This window comes from Schistocerca nitens, chromosome 11 (assembly GCF_023898315.1).
Source record: "Schistocerca nitens isolate TAMUIC-IGC-003100 chromosome 11, iqSchNite1.1, whole genome shotgun sequence".
NCBI lineage: Eukaryota > Metazoa > Arthropoda > Insecta > Orthoptera > Acrididae > Schistocerca > Schistocerca nitens.
Genome location: NC_064624.1, coordinates 138343264 through 138363604, shown reverse-complemented (window position 1 = coordinate 138363604; position 20341 = coordinate 138343264). Strand labels below are relative to the sequence as shown.

The window sequence follows — 20341 nt, the reverse complement described above, 5'->3', positions numbered from 1 at the left end:
CCTGCCTGATTAAGGGCTCTGACATTCCACACTCCCATACATAGAACGCCAATTTTTTTTCTCCTGATTACGACGTCCTCCTCAGTAGTCCCCACCCAGAGATCCGAATGGCGGCTACTTTACCTCTGGAATATTTTACCCTAGAGGACACCATCATCATTTTACCATACACTGAAACCACACGCCCTCAGGAAAAATTACGACTGTAGTTTCCCCTTGGTTCCAGCCATTCCCAGTACCAGTACTAGAGGTGGCAAAAAATAACGTATCTGACAGAAATAACCAGTTACTGAGAAGTAACGGTTACTGCTATAACCGTTCCTCTGATACAGGCAGTTATTTGAATAACTCTCTAGTGTCAACAGTGCCTCACGCCATCTGTTGACTAAAGATCATACTATGCTTTCCCGTCAACTCATCAGAGATGAGGCTACGAACGAAAGAGAGGGATACACCATTTGGAAGGCGTTCTATAGGCCATGGGAATAACTGTGAGACTGCGCGCCATCTATTGACAAGAGCTGTGTACTATTTTGTGTGCCTTCGTTACTTTTAGCACAAACAATTAAATAAAGTTAATGTCCGAGCGGTTGCTGATAGGAGCTGCAGTACAGGCATTAACAAGTACGTTTGTTCCCGTGAGCCACCGCCTTATATGTCAATTTAGCATGGATGGGTAGTATAAAGAGAGTTACCATAAGGAATTCGAGCGACTATGGAAACATCTGTCAGCGATCCATAATTTCCTCAACGTCCGTCTGATCGGCCCCTTTTTCTCCCACCGTCCTTCCTATGTCACCATCCATAACACAGATTCCTACACCTTTTTTCCCTCCGCCAGTGTGCTCCAAGGCTCCACCCTCTCTCCCCTTCTGTACCTTTTGTATACGGCGGACATGCCGCCGCCGTCTCCGCCCATCCACCTTCTCCAGTTTGCCGAAGACACCGCCTTCCTTGCCCTTGAACCCAACCTGCAGGGCTCCCAACACCTTCTCCGATCCCATCTTGACCGGTTCACCGCTTGGTGCAACCAGTGGTTGCTCAAAGTCAATCCCTCCTTTTCCTCGAACGGATACGGGTCCTCTACACTCCCGTAACCTCGATCCTCCTCACTCGCTTGTCTCTCCCATCCACTTCCGACCCCGCTTGCTGCCGTGCCTGTATTTCCACTTCCCACAAGCTCTCCATCTCTCCCCTCTCCTTACCCTCTCTCAAGGAGGCTTCCACCAGCTCCCCCTCCCTGATGATGCCCTCCACCCCTCCATCTACCCCTCCTACCAACACTGATACTCCTCTCCCTCTTCCTGTGTAGGCAAAACCACCCCTTCCTTCCGCCTCCTCGATTTTTATCTAACCATATATCTCTGCTCTCCCCTCTCCCTCTCCCACCTCCCCTCCTCCTCTCTTGGCAGGTCCCCGGACTCGCACACGCAGTGAACATTCACGCACTGGATATCATCGCCATCAGTGTCTCGTGTGTGGGCCTTCGTTTTATGTTTAGTGTTCTTTCGCCATCTCGCCACCACTGTTCACATGTGCCGTCGCAGTCATCCTTGTTATGTGCGACGTGTCAACTAGTGTTAGTGTTTTTTCTCGTCCAGCGTGACCAGCTCCATGTTTATTATTTTTCGTGTCTACAGTTTTTGCCCACCGTTTTTATTGTGTTAGCTGTGCCACCAATATGTAATACTTACTGTACGACTCACAGCTGAAGAGCAGCGTAATATGCTGCTGCCTGCCTGCCTTTGTATAAGGTGATCAAAATAACAATAAAAAAAAATAATAAAAAATTCCTCAAGGCTGACTGGAATACCTACCGGGATACCCTCTCACCTACCACAACCCTGATGATATTACCCGTGCTGCCTCCATTCTCCTGCAGACCTTGTCTGAGGCCGTGGAGGCCCACATAACTTCCGTCGCCATCCACCCCCACCATCCTACTTTACTCCCACAGGCCGTCCTCCTTCTCTGTGAATGCCGCCGTCTCTACTGTGCCTTCCTTCACATGCGTGAACCGGACACAATACGACGCCACTCGCAACTACAACGACACATCAGAAACTTGCTCGCGGCTAAGAAACGCCGGGACTGGCGACAGACATGCACCCGTTTCAGTGCTACACTTCCTATCAACTCGTACTGGTCAGCCTTCCGCTGCCTTACCGGATCTAAACCCCCTGCCTACTACTCTCTCCTTCATGATGATGAACCCTTCCCTGACAACCTTAGTAAGGCCAATCACTTTCCGTCCTACCGCTCCAATGTCTTTATCATCCCTGACGATCCCCAGTTCGATTACTCCCTCTTCCCAGATGCCCACGATCAAACTCACACCTCTGTCCCTCCCCTAGCCCCTGGTTTCCAGTACTTGGACAACATTGCACACACCAAACTCAATGACCGCATCACTACTCAGGATATCATCGCTATCTTCCTCTCCCGTGACCTTGAATGCACCTATGACCAGTTGTGGCATTCCAGTATCCCCGTCAAGTTCCAAACCTTCACCCTTCCTATTAACTACGTCTGTCTGATCAGGTCCTTTCTTTCCCAACGTCCATCCTACCTCAGCATCCATAACATGGATTCCTACACCTTTTCCCCTCTGCCGGTGTGACCCAAGGTTCCGTCCTCTCCCCTCTTCTGTACCTTTTGCATACGGTGGACATGCCGCCGCCTTCACCTCCAATCCACCTTCTCCAGAACGCCGATGGCACCGCCTTCCTTGCCCTCACCCCCACCCTGCAGCGTTCCCAACACCTACTCCAGGCACATCTTGACCGGTTCACCACATGGTGCAACCAGTGGTTGCTTAAGGCCAAACCCTCCAAAACCTAGGAGATCATTGTAGGCAAAACCACCCCTTCCTTCCGCCCCCTCGACTTCTATGTCACCATCTATGGCCGCCCTATCGCCCTCACCCCTACCCTTAAATACCATGGCATCACCCTTGACTGTAGCCTCTTCTGGCCCCCCACCTCCGGACAATCCAAGCCAAGGCACGCTCCCAACTCCGTCTCCTCAAGCTCCTTCATGGCCGTACACGGGGTTTGGAGCCCTCCACCATCCTCCACACCTATAAATTCCTCATCTGCCCTATCCTCTGCTACGTCCTCCCTGCCTGGATTTCCGATCCTCCTACCTTTTCCAAATCTCTTCAGATCCTTGAACGCCATGCTCTTCGCCTTGCCTATCACATCCGTCTCCCCTCCCTAACGTGGATCCTGTACAACCTTATTCCATTCCCCCACCTCCTCCTTTTCCTCGAACAAATATGGGTCCTCTACACTTCCTGTAACCTCGATCCTCCTCACCCACTTGTCTCTCCCATCCTCTCCCGACCCCGCCCGCTGCCGTGCCTGTATTTCCACTTCCCACAAGCTCTCCATCTCTCCACTCTCCTTACCCTCTCTCAAGGAGGCTTCCACCAGCTCCCCCTCCCTGATGATGCCCTCCTCCCCTCCATCTACCCCTCCTACCAACATTGATACTCCTCTCCCTCTTCCTGTGTTTGTTCCTATGGGCACCCTCTCTCCCTTCTTTCCCCTTTCCCTCGTTCCTCCTTTTCCCCCCTCCTCCCCAGCTTCCCCTGCGCCCATACCTTCATTCCTCCCACCATCTCCTCTGCCATTGGCATCTTCGCTCTCCCCTCTCCCTCCCCCACCACCTTCTTCCCCTCTTGGTAGGTCCCTGGACTCGCACAAGTTTGGTGGACATTTGCACGCCAGATATCATCGCCATCAGTTTCTTGTGTGTGTGTCATTGTGTTTGTGATTTAGTGTTTTTCGCCGCCACGTTCCTTCGTTCAGTTGTACCGTCTAAGTCATCAGGGTCTGTGCGCAGTGCTGACAGTTTCTTGTGTTTTTCGTCGAGTGTGAATGGCTTCGTGTTTTTAATTTTTGTATCTACTGTTTTTTTTAACCACCAATCTGTTACTTTCCTGTCTTCATTGTCTCTTTTATTGTAATGCTTGTGGCTGAAGAACAGAGTAGATTTATCCGCTGCAAACCCACATTTGTATAAGGTGAAAAATAACAATAAAGAAAAAAATAATAATTTCCTCTCGGCCAACTGGAATCCCTACCAGGATACCCTCTCTATCCAGGTCGATAGCCACCCGTTCACCTACCACCACCCTGATGATATTACCCGTGCCGCCTCCTTTCTCCTCCAGACCTTGTCTGAGGTTGTGGAGGCCCAGTCCCTTCCATCGCCATCCACCCTCATTGTCCTACTTTACCCCCACTTCCATTTCCGTGAATCACGCCGTCCCTACCGTTCCTTCCTTCACACATGTGACCCAGACACACTACAACGCCACTGGCAACTACAATGACACATCAGAAACTTGCTCATGGCTAAGAAATGCTGGGACTGGCGACAGACATGCACCCATCTTAATGCTACACTTCCTATCAACTCGTCCAAGTACTGGTCAGCCTTCTGCCGCCTTACCGGATCTAAACCCCCTCCCTACTACCCTCTCCTTCATGATAATCAATCCTTCCCTGGCAACCATAGTAAGGGCAATCACTTTGCCTCCTACCTCTCCGATGTCTTTACCATCCCAGATGATATCCACTTCCATTACTCCCTCTTCCCATATGTCCGCAGTCGAACTGACGCCTCTGCCTCTCCCCTCGCTCCTGGCTTCCAGTACTTGGACAACATTGCACAGAACGAATGCAATGCCCCCATCACTACTCAGGATCTCATCACTGCACTCCACATGAAACACAACACCGCTCTTGGTTACGATCGTGTCACCTATCACCAACTTTGTGAAGCTCCTGCCTCCTTCCTCTCCACTCTGGCCAGGCTCTACAATGTAGTTCTGCCCACCGACTACTACCTCGACCTGTGGAAAACCTCCCCCATCCTGATGTTCCTTAAACCTGACAAACCACCGTTTGCTGTCTCCTCCTACAGTCCCATCAGCCTTACCTCGGTCTTCGGCAAGGTCCTGGAATTCATCCGCACCTGACTCATCCACCAGCATCTCCGCCAGCACCGCCTCCTTCCTGTTAGCCAGTGTGGCTTTTGGCCGTCCTTCTCTACCGATGACCTTTTCCTTCACCTCACTCATCTCCTCTCCAAACCTTTGCCCTTCCTCTTAACTACGTCCGTCTCATTGGGTCCCTTCTTTCCCAACGTCCTACCTAGGTCACCATCCATAACACAGATTCCTACACCTTTTTCCCCTCCACTGGTGTGCCCCTAGGTTCCGTCGTCTCCTCTCTTCTGTACCTTTAGTATACGGCGGACATGCTGGCACCTTCACCCCCCCCCCCGTCCACCTTCTCCAGTACGCCAATGACACCGCCTTCCTTGCCCCCATCCGCACCCTGCAGCGCTCCCAACACCTTCTCCAATCCCATCTTGACCAATTCACCACTTGGTGCTACCAGTGGTTGCTCAAGGTCAATCCGTCCAAGACCCAGGCAATCATTGTAGGCAAATGCACCCCTTCCTTATGCCTCCTCGACCTCTATGTCACCATCTATGGCCGTCCTATCGCCCTCACCCGCACCCTTAAGTACCTTGGCGTCACCCTTGACCATTACCTCTTCTGGACCCCCATCTCCAGACAATTCAAGCCAAGGCACGCCCGTGACTCCATCTCCTCAAGCTCCTTTATGGTCGCACTTCGGGTCTGGACCCCTCCACCATCCTCCACACCTATAAATCCCTCATCCACCCTATCTTCTGCTACGCCCACCCTACCTGGATCTCCGTCCCTCCTACCTTTTACAAATCCCTTCAAATCCTCGAACGCCATGCTCTCTGCCTCACCTATCGCATCCGTTTCCCCTCCCCCACATGCATCCTGTACGATATTAATCCATTCCCACAACTCCTCCTTTTCCTCGAATGGATACAGATCCTCTAGACCTCCTGTAAACTAGATCCCCCTCACTCACTTGTCTCTCCCATCCTCTCCCACCGTTGTCTGCTGTCGCACCTGTATTCCCACATCCCACCTCCTCTCCATCTCTCCACTCTCCTTACCCTCTCACAAGGTGGCTTTCACCAGCTCCCCTACCCTGATGATGCCCTCCAACCCTCCATCTATCCCTCCTATCAACTTTGATCGTCGTCTTCCACTTCCAGTGTTTTTTCCTCAGGTCACCCTCCCTCCCTTCTGTCCCTCCTCCCTCCCCCAGGCTTCCCGTACCCCAAACCTTCTAATGTTACTTAAAATCCGTCTTGATTGCAAATTTTTTATTCATATGACCGGTTTCGGTTCATTCAGAACCATCTTCAGATCTGTAAAAGTAATGATACTAATTTACTATTTCACGGAAGCAAATCTTTTTCATCCTATCTAATCAACATCAAATGTACCAGAACGTACCTGATATTTCAGTTACAGGTGTAACCCGTCCAAATCCAGCAACTTTCACATGCTACATCACATAAAATTGGTTGGCAGAGTGCCCGCCATTCATATTAATTATAACACTATTACCAACAGGTGGCGTCTGGTACATTTGTTACATTCCATTTGCAAATACTGTATTCAGTATATCTTCTTTTTTATATTAAAAATACTTAATTAAAATATGCAGATGGCAAGGTTAAAATCTGTACTTGTCAGAATTAAAAAACAGTAAAATTATCATTTTTATACGATCTAAAAAACATAGGGCGATTTATATATCTATGGTGCTGGTGGGAACTTATTTTCCTCTACGGTCGGTCTGCTTCTGCGGTTTCCGCCATTTCGGTGTTGTGCCGCGGTCCACTCAATCGTCTGATGTCAATCGCTGCGGGCAAGAGGGCTGCACAGGAGGGCTCCGTCAACGACGCCAGGCGCTGCACGCGTCTTCCGGCTTCACCACCGCACACCATCTCTCATCCCTCGGTCTGGATCTCCACACGCAACACTTGTCATCTTAGTAGGTCGTCATAAGTGCTAAAATAGGCGTTACGATTGAATTCGCTTTGCTCATTGAGGATTAAATCCGGATCTTTATTTTTGTGGGTGTATATTTCAATTTCTTCCAAAATGTTAAGAAACCGTCCCTTATGAGCTCTATGCAGTATGTCTAACTTGCGTTCAATGTTCGTGACTGAGTGCTTTGTCGCAGCCATATGCGCCCCAAAAGCTGTTTTGTTTTGAGAGTAGGTGTGCTTCCTGAATCTGGTTTCAAAGTTCCTACCAGCCTGCCCTATATAATGTTTACAGCAGTCATTCCATTTGATCTTATATACCCCTGAATCCTGAAATTTATTCCTACTATTACATATTCTATGCCGGAGCTTCAATTTTAACGTGTTATTTGTTCAGAACCCTATTTTAACGTCGGATTTACGAAAGCATCTTTCAATTTTATCTGTAATTCTTCCATTGTAAGTGAGAGCTACATATTTTTTCTTGTTGTTTCTCTTAACTGATTCTTGACTTCCTTCTATTTGTTCCATTTTCCTCTTCTTTGTCTTCCTATAAATATTCATCACCTGCTTACAAGTATATCCGTTCGCTACGGTCACTTCTTTTAAAATACTTAACTCCTTTTCTACTTCCTGTTGGCTTAGTGGCAATCTTAGTAGCCTGTATACCATCCAAGTAAAATATGCCCATTTGTATCGCGGTGGGTGACAAGAGCGCTCATTGATAACTAGATCCGTACACGTAGGTTTTCTGAATATGCTAAATTCATACTTCCCATCTTTCTTTATTAGTGTTAAATCTAAGTAATCTATACAGTTGTATTCTTCAAATTCCATGGTGAATCTAATTTTCTGGTCTTGGGAGCTCATTTTTTGTGCTAAGTTTTCGATATCATTTTTATCTCCTTTGTATAATAAAATGGAGTCGTCAATATATCTCCTGTAATATACAATTTTCTCATCGATATTAGGATTTTCATCAAAGAATTTGTTTTCTAAGTGATTTACAAAAATGTCAGCCAGCGTCCCAGCTAAACTATTCCCCATTGCCAGCCCATCTTTGTTGATAAATTTTACCATTGAAAGTAAAGTAATTGAACGACAAGACTTGTTCCAACATTTCCACTAGTTCAATCACTTCCCCCAGTGCCAATTTACCATGAGTGAGGAGATTGTTCTTAATTATCGCAATCGTTTCTTTTACGGGAATGTTGTTGTACAGATTGGTGATATCCAATGAAGCTAATGACGCATTCTGAGGTATAAGTACGTCTTTAATTTGCTCAGCAAATTCGTAGCTGTTGCTAATGTTGAAAGTCCAACGATATGTATATGCCGCCTTCAATCTGTTATTTAGCTCTTTATTTAATTTATAACTTGGGCTGCTGGTGTTATTAACGATTGGGTGAATCGATTTTTCAACTTTATGGAGCTTTATTTGTGACCGTAATTCGGGGATTCGCGGATTCGTTACTTTCAGTTTAAACTTTTCCTCTTCTGTGAACAGAAACACACTGTTATCTATTTGTTTCCTTATTTCTGTTTGAAATTTCTTGGTTGGATCTTTCTTGACTTCTACTATTCCGTTTTCCATAAGTTTTCTCTATATAGTCTGTATCATGTATTAGAACCATAGTGCCGCCCTTATCTGCCTTACGTGATTTTAACTTCTTATTCAAGCCCTTAAGAGTTAGTAGTTAGTTTCTGTTCTTGTGAGCAGAGTGCATTTCATCTATAATCGACTTCTTTACTTTAACTGCCGTGTTGGTCTGTTCGTATCTATTCATATTTGCGATAACACATGCAATTTTCACTTCTGCGACAGTCTTTTTTATTGTATTTGAGTTAATTGCGGGATTTAGGTTATATTGCAGCCCTTTATTTAAAAGGTTCTGCACATCCTTTGTTAATTCTATCTCAGTTAAGTTCACGACCCTCTCACAAAAAGTATGCAACTTTTTATACGCCGTTTCGTTATCAATATTAAAATCTACACCTAGGTTAAAAAGTTTCTTCTGATGTCTGTTAGAGTTAGTTCTCGCTCCCTGACAATTCTATTTTCAATCTCTCTGCTTAAGTATGTGAACTGTAATGGAGATAAAATGTCACCTAAAATCAAGTGAAGATTAAAAGCTTCTCTATTTAACTTGTCTTTCATTTTATATGCTTCTCGAATTTGAGTTTTAACCCATAATACTTCACTTTTAAGTTTTACTATTTGCGCTATGTTTGACATATTCCTGATTTTTACTTTTGCGTAATTAGGAGTAATCCCTGCGTCTAAGCATGTTTTGTTAAATTTTATTTTCAGGTTTTCTTTCATTATCTTTGTCCTAATACGTAAGAACTTCGTAATGTATCCCGAAGCCTGACGTGGCACAAACTTTGCAAAAACAGACATAATGTCTTATGGGATAACAGCAATCAGTGATTTTATAATGTTACTTAAAATCCGTCTTGATTGCAAATTTTTTATTCATATGACCTGTTTCGGTTCATTCAGAACCATCTTCAGATCTGTAAAAATAATGATACTAATTTAATATTTCACGGAAGCAAATCTTTTTCATCCTATCTAATCAACATCAAATGTACCAGAACGTACCTGATATTTCAGTTACAGGAGTAACCCATCCAAATCCAGCAACTTTCACATGCTACGTCACATAAAATTGGTTGGCAGAGTGCCCGCCATTTATATTAATTATAACACTATCACCGACAGGTGGCGTCTGGTACATTTGTTACATTCCATTTGCACATACTGCATTCAGTAGATGATTTTTTTTATATTAAAAATACTTAATTAAAATATGTAGATGTCAAGGTTAAAATCTGTACTTGTCATAATTAAAAAACAGTAAAATTATCATTTTTATACGATCTAAAAAACATAGGGCGATTTATATATCTATGGTGCTGGTGGGAAATTGTTTTCCTCTACGGTCTGCTTCCGCAGTTTCCGCCATTTCGGTGTTGTGCTGCGGTCCGCTCAGTCGTCTGATGTCCTTCCTTCCTTCCCCGATCTCCTCTGCCACTTGCATCTCTGCCCTCCCTCTTCCTCCTCCCCCACCTTTTTCCCCTTTTGGCAGGTCCCTGGACTCACACATGTTCAGTCAACATTAGTGCGCTGGACATCATCGTCATTGGTTTTGTGTGTGTGCCATCGTGTTTGTGTTTCAGTGTGTTCGCCGTGCACACTCCATCGTTCACGTGTGTCATCTCCATCATCAGTGTTAGTGTACAGTGCTAACAGTTTTTTTGGTTTTCTTCACGTGTGAATGTCTTCATGTTTCTTCGTTACTGTGTCTACTGTTTTTTTGTCACCCGTTATGCTATGTTCTTTCTGTGTCTCCAATGTTTTTTTCTCTTGTAATACCTGTGGCTGAAGAGCGGTGTACTGTGGCCGTTGCCAGCCAACCCTTGTCTAAGGTGTGAAATGACAATTAAAAAAAAAAATAATTTCCTCTGGTGATCGTTTTGGCTAACAGTTCTCGTTCACTGGCAGTCATCGGGCTACCACTAAAGGTAACCTGGAAGTTGGTAATGGAATAACTGTGTGTCTGTGTTCCTGACACAGTGACTCCAGTCTTGGAACCCGCTGATATTTTCAGAAAGGATAGTTACTGAAGCGAACTAATATTTTCGTACTTCTTCGAAAATAGTCACTGGCCATCGCGAATGACAAATAACATGTGAGAAAGTATAAATGGTTCAAATGGCTCTGAGCACTATGGGACTTAACATCTGTGGTCATCAGTCCCCTAGAACTTAGAACTACTTAAACCTAACTAACCTAAGGACATCACACACATCCATGCCCGAGGCCGGGTTTGAACCTGCGACTGTAGTGGTCACGCGGTTCCAGACTGAAGCGCCTAGAACCGCATGGCCACACCGGCCGGTTCAGAAAGTATAACATAATAGATTTGAATATAATAATTATTATCCTCATCATTTGTCAAAATATGTGAATAACTGCTAATATTTACTGCTTGTGAGTAACTGCTAATATTTACAGAATTGATACACTGTCAGAATAAAACACTTTTAATAAATTTATCATACACAGAATACCTGATCTTGACTGTTGCGACCAAGTGCTGTCAAAACTGAAATATAGCAGAATTTTTACTTAAGCTGGTCTGTCTCTGTTAAGAGATTCATCTACAGAGTAGAAGGAGGGGTCAACGGAAGCGTCCGATTCCACCCGTCTGCTTTGACGTAAAGATGTTGTGGTGTGTGAATGTCATTATGACACGGTGTTTATGTGTTGTTTTGTGTGTGGGGGGGGGAAGGAGGGGGGCAGGCTGATCTAGTTTGTTGCAGTGCCGGGGTTTGCTGGTGCTAATCAATTTTTTTTCTAGTTGTGGTGTTTTGTGTATTTATGGAGTATTGAAAGTGTTTTAATTTATGTAGGGATGTTTGACTTGTGGATTTTTGAGGTTGTGGTTTTGGTTTTATTTTTCGCAGTTGTAGTTTTTTTTTAATGGCATCAGTAGTTGTGGTGGACGTATATAGGTCACTGGAAATGACCGATTCCCATTTTCATAGGTGTATGTGTTGATGTGTTGGTATCGTCATATGAGGTTGACCTATGTAGGTCAAGGGAAACGTCTGATTCCAATTTTCGTACTTTTAGTAGTGGATATTGGTGTTTTAGTATGGTCACCTATGGTTGACCTATTTTGTTAAAGAGAAGTGTCCGATTCCTGCAGATTTTGTTAGTGTAGCGGAATGCTGTATTTTTTTTCCTTATTTCGTTATGTTCTTCATTTTGTGTTTTTGGATCATGGATTTTTTTTTTTTTTTACTACCTTGTCCTCACCCTAAAACCCCCAACATCCCGCAGTTGTCCCGTTGGTTTGATTTTTTTTTTTGGTGGGAGATGTTATTGTATTATTTATATGTATCTTAGTGTTTGTTGCCATGTGTATATAGTGACGTCATAGAAACACTTAAAATAGCCATTTTCGGCATATTGATGTCGTCCTGGGGCAAAGCACACGCGTGGAATCGGACACTTCTGTATCAAAAACTCTTTCAAACAGTCTGTAAACCGTGCTTTATCTAAACCAAGTTTTTAATGGTTGCTGACTTGTTGGCAGTTTATTGAAAATGCATGTTCCTGAATATTGGACCCCTTTTGGACCAAGGTAAGTGATTTTAGGTCTTTATGTAGATTGCTGTTCCTATTTCTAGTACTGATACTATGTATTGAGCTATTGGTTGGAAATACTTGTAATACATTTCATTAAGGAATAAATATATTAGGAAGCAGTGGTTAGACTACAAAGTTCCTTGAACAGGTTCCTACATGATGTTCTTGAATTTATACCACAATCGAACTTTATTACACGCTTTCACATGCGAAAAACTTTTGCTCCGTTTGATAAGTTACCACAGAATATGATCCCTTATGAAATAATAGAATGAAAATATGTAAGCTTTCCTATATCTATGTCTCCTACATCTAACATCATTCACACTTTAAATACAGACCTGTTTAGGCGCTTCACCTATTCTGTGGTATGCCGTTTCCAACTGAATTTATTTTCGAGTTGTAGTCCCAGAAATGTAACACTGTCAACCTTTTCGATCTGCATGTCTCCATATGTTGTAAAGATGCTGTAGCTGGAGAAATTGAGCAGTTTCCAAATTGCACATAAAAAATGGATTAGCGTACTTACACTTTCCCCAATAGGACTATTTTGTACAGGACAGGAGTAAACAAATCTGATTCATTATGTATATTTTTTGTTGTATTACAAGGCTGTATACTTATTCTATTAAGTGAGCAGCACAAGAAATTAAGCTTCGAATTTAATCTACACTATTCAGATTACATATTACTTCATACTTAAAAACTCACGTTGTTAACATTTTACTCAAACAGTGCTGCGGCGAAGTTCCGCTTATTTTCTGTTGCAGCTGTGATGATAATATTTCTAATAGCGACCGATAACCTACATACATATAATATGAAACACTAATAATTGTTCTAACGTCAACTAAAATGTACCCAGAGTTAATTAGCTAAGGATATGACACGATTCATACAACATTCCTGCCATTTCACACTACTCGCAGTTATACTGATAACAAAACTGATGGATTCCAACTATGTCGTTATTTAACTGTAGCCCCATCGGAGCATTCGGTATTCGCTAGCGAAATATAACTTGACAGTTATTAATAGCCGTTAAAAATAATGGTTATCAAAGACTAACAGAAATGTGATAAACGTTACTCCAGAATAACCGTTTGACCTACTACTAACCAGCACAATTAGTCCATTTAAGTTTACATACTCTCCAGTCTCGAACGGGCCCAGACCACAACATCACAATCAGGGCCGCTCAAAAATTTACTGCTTGAAAAAAGACCAATGAAATAACACTAATACTTTTTGTTTTCTTTATTGTATTCCAATTCCCATTCGGGGCGGGCTGGCAGCAGCATATGTGCTGCTCTTCAGCCAAAAGACATAGAACAAAACAATAGAAGACATTTAAAAACAGCAAAGGAGAAAATAAGGTGAACATAGATATAAAAAAGGGGGAACATCATGGAAGCCAATAGACAAAAAACGGGGTGACTGTAAAATGGAGATAAAAAACTGTTTAAAAGTAGCACACACAAAAAGCCACACACTGCGACGATTAAAAGAACACAACGCACAGTATGAGTGGAGCATAAAGGTATCGACGGATGGCATAGCACATAACGTAACACTGACGGCGAACCTCAAGGCAGTACACAATTATAATCACACCTCTTGACGCACACGAGAAACAGCACTAGACACAACACTGATGTGGCACACTGATGATGATCAATACAGAATGGTTCAAATGGCTCTGAGCACTATGGGACTCAACTGCTGTGGTCATAAGTCCCCTAGAACTTAGAACTACTTAAACCTAACTAACCTAAGGACAGCACACAACACCCAGCCATCACGAGGCAGAGAAAATCCCTGACCCCGCCGGGAATCGAACCCGGGAACCCGGGCGTGGGAAGCGAGGGTGTGGAGATGGAGAGAGGGAGGGATACAGCGATCGAGGCACGGCAAGGGTGGGGGGTGGAGAGGAAGGAGGAAACCAGAGGGTGGGGGGATCAAGTCTGCAAACAATGTAAAGGATGCGGAGATGTTGGAGGAACAGGAGGAGGTGGGGGAAGGGGATCAGTTCATACAGGAGCCGTGTGGGGGAAGGAAGGCGGATACGGAAGGCAAGGCGGAGCGCATGGCGTTCAAGGATTTGGAGGGCCTTGTAAAAGCGGGTGGGGGCGGAGATCCAGGCAATGCTGGCATAACAGAGGATAGGACGGATGAGGGATTTGTAGGTGTGGAGGATGGTAGAAGGATGCAATCCCCATGTCCGGCCAGACAGGAGTTTCAGAAGGCGGATGCGGGAATGGGCTATTCTGCTGGATGGTCAGGAGATGAGGGGTCCAGGTGAGGTGTCGGTCAAGGGTGAGGCCAAGGTATTTCAGGGTGGGGGTGAGTTGGATAGGACGACCATAAAGGGTGAGGTAGAACACTACTACTTTTTTTTTTCCTTTATTGTATTTCAATTCCCCATCGGGGTGGGCTGGCAGCAGCATATGTGCTGCTCTTCAGCCGAAAGACATAGAACAAAACAATAGAAGACATTTAAAAACAGCAAAGGAGAGAATAAGGTGAACATAGATATAAAAAAGGGGGAAAATCATGGAAGGCAATAGACAAAAAACGGGGTGACTGTAAAATGGAGATAAAAAACTGTTTAAAAGTGGCACACACAAAAAGCCACACACTGCGACGGTTAAAAGAACACAAGGCACAGTATGACTGGAGCATAAAGGTAGCGACGGATGGCACAGCACGTAACGTAACACTGACGGCGAACCTCAAGGCAGGACACAATTAAAATCACACCTCTTGACGCACAGGAGAAACAGCACTAAACACAACACTGATGTGGCACACTGATGATGATCAATACAGAGGATCTGCCAGGCGCTAGGAGATGAGGGAGACCTGAAGAAGGGAGGGAGGGGAAGAGATGGGGGAGGTGAGCGGGGGGCGCGCGGAAGAGGGCCAGATAGGGAGGGATGTGGGAAGGAGAGAGGCAAGTATGGGGTGCAGGGTCTCAGGGGAGGGGGGGACGGAGGAAAATCCGCTCTGGGAGAAGGAGGAAAGAGGAAAAGGGGGCCCTGGGGAGGGGGGGGCAACAAGGCCAGGTTATAGTTGGAAGGAAGGGTAGATGTCACTGCGAAGTTCGTCATCCGGGAGGGGGAGGCGTTGGAAATTGCCCTGATGATGGAGATGGAGGGTGTGGAGATGGAGGGATACACGATAGAGGCGCGGCAACGGGCGGGGGTGGAGAGGAAGGAGGAAACCAGAGGGTGGGGGGGATCAAGCCTGCGAACAATGTAGATGCGGAGATGTTGGAGGAACAGGAGGAGGTGGGGGAAGGGGATCAGTTCATACAGGAGGTGTGTGGGGGAAGGAAGGTGGATACAGAAGGCAAGGCGGAGCGCATGGCGTTCAAGGATGTGGAGGGCCTTGTAAAAGCGGGTGGGGCCGGAGATCCAGGCAACGCTGGCATAACAGAGGATAGGACGGATGAGGGATTTGTAGGTGTGGAGGATGGTAGAAGGATGCAATCCCCATGTCCGGCCAGACAGGAGTTTCATAAAACGGAGGCGGGAATGGGCTTTCTGCTGGATGGTCAGGAGATGAGGGGTCCAGGTGAGGTGTCGGTCAAGGGTGAGGCCAAGGTATTTCAGGGTGGGAGTGAGTTGGATAGGACGACCATAAAGGGTGAGGTAGAACACTACTACTTGCGATTGCATTTATGAATAGCATTTGCCGTAAATAGTAGAAACGAGTATGAGGCCGTCGTCAGGAACCATTCAGTCTAATTCTCACTCACATGATTATCATTAAAGAATAAATATCTTTTTTTTTTTTTACAAATAAGCTTTCCTTAAACGAATCGTCCACGAATATCCGAACAGGGGCCGTAAACCCGACTTTTACGTTAGGCAGGTATCGAAGAACGGCCCCACTCCTGCCGTCATCAACAGATGGCAGCACAGTAGCCACTCTTGCAATTGCTGCAGTGCCGATTCTTTCTCCCTTCAGTTTTGACTCCAGTTTAGAAGAAAGAGCGAGTTGAATGTTTTAATTAGGGTCTGAACGTGTTCGCCAGATAAAGATAACAGACTACCGCCATATGTATTAAGGCAGTTCCCAGCAGTTGCGTGACAAACGCTTTCCACTGTGATGCAGCTGCTTCAGCAAATTGGCGTTGTCACCTGAAAGTGGCAACCTCCTTTATCCTGATGTTCTCCAAACCAAACAAGCCTCCATCTGATTCCTCTTCCTACCGTCGGTGTTCAGCAAACTCTTGGAATCCATCCCTACCCAGCGCATCCATCACCACCTCCACCACAACCACCTCCTCCCTGACACCCAATGTGGCTTTCGACCTTCCTTCTCCACCGATGACCAACTCCTCCACCTCACTCATTTCCTCTCCCACCAGCTTAACTCCCATCGCTCCGCCATTTTTGTCTCCTTGACCTCGAAAAGGCCTACGACCGTGTCTGGCATCCCGGTCACCTGTTTAAACTCCAAACCTACGCCATTTCTGTCAACTACATCCGACTGATGGCCTCCTTCCTCTCCCGCCGCCCCTCCTATGTTACCATCCATAATCCCAATTCCCGCACCTTCTACACTTCTGCCGGTGTGCCCCAGGGTTCTGTCCTCTCCCCTCTCCTCTACCTCCTGTACATGGCAGATATGCCCCAACTCCATTCCAGTACACCTCTTGCAATATGACGATGCCACCACATTCCTCACCCTCACTCCTACCCACCAACGGTCCCAAAGCCTTCTCCAGAATCACCTTGTCCTTTTTGCCGCATGGTGTAACCAGTGGCTCATGAAAATCAATCCCTCCAAGACCCAGGCAATCATCGTAGGTCGTACCACTCGCTCCTTCTGGCTCCTGGATTTCTCCCTTACCAACTGCGCCCGTCCTTTCCACCTCAACCCCACCCTCGCCTACCTTGGCCTCACCATTGACCGTCACCTCACTTGGATCCCTCATCTCCACTCCATCCAATCCAAGGCCCACAACTGCCACCCACTCATGAAACTCCTCTCTGGCCGGACATGGGGTTTGCACCCCTCTACCATCCTCCACACCTACAAATCCTTAATCCGTCCCATCCTCTGTTATTCCAGTCCCGCCTGGATATCTGCTCCCCCCAAATTCTATAGTCCCTCCAGATCCTTGAGTGTCATGCAATCCCCCTCGCCTGCTGTATACGCCTCCCATCCCCCATGCGGATCCTCTATGACCTCATTCCTTTCCCCCATCTGCTCCTATTCCTCAAACATATCCGCATACTCTACACCTCCCGCCACCTAGATCCCCCTCACGCCCTGGTTGCTCCTCTCCTCTCCCATCCCCGCCCCCTGCCACCTCTCCACTGTTGTGTCACCCTACCCTCCATCTCTACACCCTTCATCTCCTTTCCCAAGGTGGCTTCCATCAACTCCCCCTCCCTGATGATGCCCTCTCTCTCTCCATTTATCCCTCCTATCAACTCTGATCCTCACCCACTCCTTACCTCCGTCCTTTTCCTGGGCTCCCCTTCCATCCTCTTTTTTCCCCACCTACCATCTCTCTGCCTCCATTCTCTCCCCTGAGTCCTCTTGCATTTCCATTCTCTGCCTTTTCCCATTCCCTCTCGCATCTGCCCTGCCCCTCCCCCCCTTATGAGTCCTCTACCTCCTTTGGTTCCTCCCCCTTTCGTTTTTCCCCTCCTCCCTCCTTGTTTTACCCCCCCCCCCCCCCCCATCTATCCAGCCCCCCCCCCCCAGCAGCCCTCGGCTATGGTGTGTCATCTTCGTGCCGACATTTTAGTGCAATGTTTACAGTGAGTGTTCAGTGTTGTGTGTCTTTTCCTAAGTGTTGCAAACAGACGTCATACTGTCGCTGGGTGTGATTTTTATATTTCTTGCGAACAGAAACCAGACTGTGGCCGTGTTTTTTAATTGTCTATTTACTATGTTACCTGTCTGCTTCCTGTGTATCTTATTGGCTTTGCCAACCGTTTGCTTTATGTTTTAGCTTTCCACAATTTTCCACCGTTTTACAATTTAAGTCACCGTTTTATCCCCTGCTTTTATTGTTTCTTATCTTCTTCTTACGTTTTAAAAAGTCTGTAGGCTGCAGAGCAGCGTACTAAGCTGCTGCCAGCCCGCCCCCTTAGGGCGGAATCGAGATTCAATAAAGGAAAAAAAAAAAAAAAAAGAAATGGAAGTGGCAGACGCTAGCGGTAGACATGGCGTTATGGATATGGAGTTCATCATAAGAATAAACCTGGTGTAAAAAAACACAATCGCGATGATAGGTCAGAAGCACTAGCAGACGTACACTGGTGTTATTACGTTCTTGGAAGTAGGTCCTACTTATGTATTAGCTACATTAAGTGAAACATTATGATGTTCAAATCTATTAAGAGCCACCAACTTTTATCTTAACAACGCTTTAGCTACGTATTTTAGTTTAATTTCAAAAATGCTCGTCCGCTGCTCGTGGTCGTGCGGTAGCGATCTCGCTTCCCACGCCCGGGTTCCCGGGTTTGATTCCCGGCGGGGTCAGGGATTTTCTCTGCCTCGTGATGACTGGGTGTTGTGTGACGTCCTTAGGTTAGTTAGGTTTAAGTAGTTCTATGTTCTAGGGGACTGATGACCATGGCCGTTACGTCCCATAGTGCTCAGAGCCATTTGAACCAGCCAAAAATGCTCTACAGTCACAGCCTCTTTATTGTTGAGCTCTGATTGTCGCGCTGTTAATACGCGGAATCAAAATACCTGAGGCTGCAGACTGTTCCATAGTGAAACAGGGTTAAAAAGAGGGCCGAAAAATAGATTGTTCTTAATGTTTTTCATAAATATACAGAGGTAATCGGCTTTGAACTTTTCTGAGGGACTGTGTTAGACACAGTGCAGTTACGCATCTAAACTGCAGGTTTCGCTGAATCGGTAGCCTGCTGCGGGCGTTTGTTGCCTGGTTACAATTTCCCCATAGCCACTTTTTTTCTCATTCAATTTGAAATAGCTACATCTCGTAATTCTAGAACTCATCATAACTTTTTATGAATAATGTACGAATTCTTGTTTCTAATTTCATATTGCATGCGAAATTCTCGTTTTTATTGGATATATAAATTCTAAATTATCGATTTTTATGAATGACTGTTAACAAAAGATGCTTATATTATGAAAACATCAGAATATAAGTTTTGAGACAAAAATGAGAAACGAAACACTTTTTATTTGAACTATCTTCATCGTTTTTTACCACAGATGTAGATAAGCCTCGTAGATACATGGAAAACAAATATTTTCACAGCATCGAGCATGGCATACAAATTCTGGATTTTTACATTTGCCACTGTACCATTACAATAGGAACTCAGCAGAACTGATCTGCTGCCAAATTAAGGGAATTGGCCCAAGAAATAACAAGACTTGCCAACTGCCAGACGTCGACTACTGGTACAAACGCACGCAGCTTTTTCACACGTCACGCAGTACGCTGGCGGGATACAGAACGGCTCGTCAAAAAAGACGAAGAGAAAATGGGGCGGCTGGTTGGCTTCGTGTATTCTGATGTCGATAGGGTCGTTATCAACGTAGCAGGTGACACTTCCAGAAATGAAATGTATTTCTCCGACTCCGATAACGCAGGAGCTAAGAGATCACCAGATGACTGACTGTAATAAATACATTTGTGGCTTCAGTGTTCAACAGTAGAATGAAATCCCTGCTGTATGCTTTTACATTACACACAGCTCGCTATGTTTAAGTTGGAAATTTTCATCACTCTTGTTTGTAATTAGAACACCATGTCAGGTGACAACAATTGCATTTCATGCTTTCCGTCTGGTCACTGAAGAAATGCGTGATAGTGGTTGAGTGTCTCCAAATATAGTGTCATTCTCTTTAAAAATTAAATGACATTCGAAGCTATCTTGTTTCTTTCCTCGTCTCGTTTTACATCTGAACTGCAACTGTTCACATCATTGCAGGTAAGTTGGACCGCTGGCTGGCCAGTGCTGTCCAAGTTTGATGCTCCGGTATAGCTGTTGTCCCGCATTATCGCTCACTCTGTGTGCGTGTAACACAGCACAAAACGTATCCTTATGATCTTACGTGACTGTACTGGTCTCAGATTGGTTTCCGCTCCACGTGAAACGAAATCCAATTATATTGAAGCAAACATACAAGAATACATGGCGTAATGGTTACATCAGTTTTATTCTTATGATGAACAGATTATACTGACGCTGTGCAGTCTTCCAGCATCGTCATTATATCAGACCGGCGAGTGCATTGATAGACGACATTCTTTGGAGGCAAACGACCGATCTG

At 45.4% G+C, this 20341-nt stretch overlaps 1 long non-coding RNA gene across 1 annotated transcript in view; it reads right to left on the bottom strand.

The window, feature by feature from the left end:
- Positions 1–20341, bottom strand: part of LOC126213250 (uncharacterized) — a 124335-nt gene that overhangs the window by 35238 nt on the left and 68756 nt on the right. The gene's annotated exons all lie outside the window — the stretch shown is intronic.